The 3,893-nt window shown below is 29.3% G+C and overlaps 1 long non-coding RNA gene across 1 annotated transcript; it reads left to right on the plus strand.

Annotated features, from left to right (window-relative positions):
* The first annotated feature begins 510 nt into the window (after window positions 1-510).
* LOC114733977 (uncharacterized) lies at window positions 511-1,599 on the plus strand. The gene is made up of 2 exons (XR_003739120.1): window positions 511-634; window positions 1,069-1,599. It is a non-coding gene; the product is annotated as an uncharacterized LOC114733977 (long non-coding RNA).
* The last annotated feature ends 2,294 nt before the right edge of the window (window positions 1,600-3,893 follow it).

Below are 3,893 nucleotides of genomic sequence, written 5' to 3' on the forward strand. Positions count from 1 at the left end.
GTTACCTAGATTTGTGTAGAGAATAACTACTCACTTTTTTGACCCAATCTGGAATTTCCTATATTCCAAAGGCTTTTTATGGAATTTTCCCTTGAACTAATTTAGAAACATTAAAAAAGATAAATAAATTACCCTGAAATATTTTTATTTTTTAAACTAATCTAATAATATGTATAGGTATTTTAAAGATATTATGTAAAATATGTTATAATTAAGTAATTTTTTTAATTTTTTAATTAATTAAATGAGTCTAAGAGCATAATATCAAACAACAGTTCATATTCTGATTGGATTTAAATGAAAGAACAAATTAATTAGATAATCACTAATTAGCTAGTATTCTTGGAAGCAAAATATTTAGGTGGGTGGGAATTGGGAGAAACCAATACTGAAGAACTTCTACGACCAAGTCAAACTTACTGGTACCAATTGAAAGCCCTTTATTTCAACTGTGCTCCTCTTTTCTAGAGACTATAAATAGAGAGGAAGAGCAAGTGTGGTATATACAAAAGCCAAATCACAAGTCATATATTGCTGTAAAATATGAAGAAGGCTATTCTAATTGCTTTTCTCATTTGGGTTTCTGCCATATTTCTCTCCCTTCCCTCTCCCACTCATGCACGTCTATTACAAGGTAACAACTTCAACTTCGTTTGTTCTGCTGCTTTATCATCATAGTCATCATCATCATCTTACAATCTCGTTCACTGTGACTGGCATCTTGCCTCAGTTGTGAAATTACTATTATGCTCATTAATTATTTTTCGTTGTGATTTCTGAATATATTAAATTGATACTCCTATGGTCGTATTTATAAATCATTTATTTCCAACATATGTTTTCCTTAAATTTTATTAACTCTTCCTTAAAATTTAATATTTTTTTTTACGTTACCTTTATATAGTATATATACCTTTCAAGAAAATAATAATTTATACGCAATAATAAACAAAGAGTACAACAGTACATTCATGTTAAAAATTTAATCACATGGCTTACATAAATAGAATCAGATGAGCATGTTATATTGATGTTTGTATGTAAATATTATATATGATGACGATGCAGAAAAGACATCAGTAACCTCGCGAACGCCGGAGAAGAATAAGCCTGCAATAAAATGTCCTCCTGGTTCTCCTTATTCTTCTTGCCTTCCACAAAGGCCACCTCCAAAAGCTTCTTGCGATCCCTATACGCGTGGCTGTCAAAGGCCACCTCCAAAAGCTCCTTGCAATCCCTATGTGCGTGGCTGTCACAAGTAGGAAATAAAAGAAATATACGAATGATATGTATAAGGTATAATAATCATAATATATAGTCCTTTTGCTTGGTGGAGATCATAATAACAATCTCCTAAAAATCCATTATTAAATAAATTACTGTCATGTTTCTGTATCATGTGTGTTGTTTCAGCCTTTGGTTATCATTTCCCTTTTGAGGAATAATGTCTTCCTGCCTAGATTATTTCATGGGAAGTCGAGGTTTAGGTTTCTCATGAATTCTATGTACTTTGAGTGTGAGAATTATGTAATTCTTAAATTTATGTGCTGGTGTTGTACTTGAAATAAAGAATTAACTCCACTCCTGGCCTTTTGGCTATCTTTTTAATTAGTTAATCCATTGAGTTACTTCTGGGAAGAAAAAGAAAAACCGAGGGAAATGGTCCAAATCTTGAATTATTGAATTTATTGCATCACTTGAGGAAAAAATGTTGGAATTTGATCAATTAAAAGTGATTAAATTAAGTTAATTAAGTATAGCATATTTGAGTAATGCGTTCAATTTTTTCTTTTATATTATTTAAATCTTATCTGGCCATCTTTTTCTCCTTATGCAAGTAGCTCAATTTAGTTTTCTCTAATCATCCCCAAGGAAAATTTCTCACGAGCTGAACCCTATGAGAAAACAGTTAAAAACATTTAAAGAAAGTGACCATTCCTCACTCTAAATGTTCAAGAAATGACTCTTCATGCATAAATGGAATTCGTAATCCCAACATTTTTAAAATAATTATTTCATATTAACAAATGTTTACCATCTTTTTTTTTAAAGCTACTTATATTAAAGGAAAAACGATACAAAATAATACCCATTTCCTAGAAATCGCCTTTAAATTGTTTTCATTAATTTCAAGTCTGCGATCAAGTCTTTCTGTGACCTATTCAGTTTGGAAGTTTAATATTAATTACTCCTTAGTTGTATAATTATTGTCATGTGTCTCTTGTTATACATTTTAACTTCATGTTACTTTCTTCTTTGGCACTATGCATATACACGTATATGCGTGCCTATGTGTGTATTTCCTAAAATAATAATATCACCATCTTCAACATCAATAATACAACGTCATTTCGAGGTCATAATTAATCTTTTTTGGCCAAAATTTCTAGTTAATCGCGGCCGCCAAATATATATATATACTATAACTTTGTAAAATTATTTAAATATAATCCACAATTTCTTAAATCCATTTCTTGAAAATAGCCGTAAAACTGACTACGTTCTCAAGTCAATGAACAAATCTTCTCCAGCCCAAAACTGGTCAATTCTCCCGTTTTTTTACATATTAAGGCATTTTTAGGTTGAGCAACATGAACTTTTTCTCATTTTCTGCATTAGAATTTATCATTTACTTTTTATAATACTTTTTGACAACTGTATTGCCTAAAATTAACGAGTAAATTATATTGATATAATTAGGTTTAAATATATTTTGTAGCGTTTTCCATCCAACTTATGTTCTCTTAATTTTTCGTCAATGAAACTATCTTTATATCCAATTTGTATTCGTTTTAAAAATAAATTAATACATTAACACGCTATATTCATCATCATATATTAAATAAATCATAATATATCGTGTTTATAACATACTGTTTGAACAATAGTTTTCCAAGATAGTTTAACTCGTAGTTTATTTCTAAATATTATTTCTCACTTTTATTATTTTTATAAGTAAAGATTATACATCATCACAGTCAAGTCTTTGTTTGAAAATTTTATTAATTATTAGCAGGACCTGGATTTGAATATTGGCACCTTTATCTATGAAATCCTATAGAGTAACGCACTGGTACTGTTTATGTTCTACTTTTTTAAATTACATTACAAAACAAGTCTCATATTTAGGACTACAGGATTATAAGATTTCCAAATAGCAACTGTTTTACGAATTTCCCAAATTTTTCTCATCAAATTAAGGCAATTTTTTTTCATAAAAAGAAGTTTAGATGAATAGAGTCATGATAACTCCAAAAGCACTTACAGATAGATATATCTATAGATCGCCTCCCAACATAATCTTTATTTTAATAGCGAGATTTGAATTCAAAGATTAATGGATTATAACGCAAATTCTTATGAACTGAAGAACTTTAATTGGTTTAAATTAAGACTATGGTTTATTTGCTACGAGTCAGTTTAATAAATATATGAAGTTCGTCTTCTATCATGTAATTTTATTGTGCATATTTTTACATTATTTTATATTACTTTCACTTAATATAATTTGGGCGATTCATATACAGAAAAATGGAGAACGCCAAAGCATATTTTTATAAAAGCAACTGAAGCACTACTGATCCAAAAAAACCGAAAGCAAATGAATTTGGACTCAAGAATGAAGGGCAAATTATCAACGGAGGTTGGACTCAATTAACATGGAACATAACTTTCAATGTTAAAAATCCCTTTGCCAACAAATTGAAATACTATTTTTGAAAGTTGGAAATTGTTGTAAACCTATTCAAATTGAAGTACTATAGGAATTTTCCTAAAGGAAGTGTGAACAGCCTTGCTTCTATGTCTTAGTCGTAATAAAGGAATTTGTTCTATCAATATATAATGTTCGCAATTTATCCAACTTTCTTTAGTCATTTTCCTCCACTATTATT

Source organism: Neltuma alba, unplaced genomic scaffold (assembly GCF_004799145.2).
Source record: "Neltuma alba isolate B1F8T4 unplaced genomic scaffold, ASM479914v2 tig00013054_pilon, whole genome shotgun sequence".
Classification (NCBI taxonomy): domain Eukaryota; kingdom Viridiplantae; phylum Streptophyta; class Magnoliopsida; order Fabales; family Fabaceae; genus Neltuma; species Neltuma alba.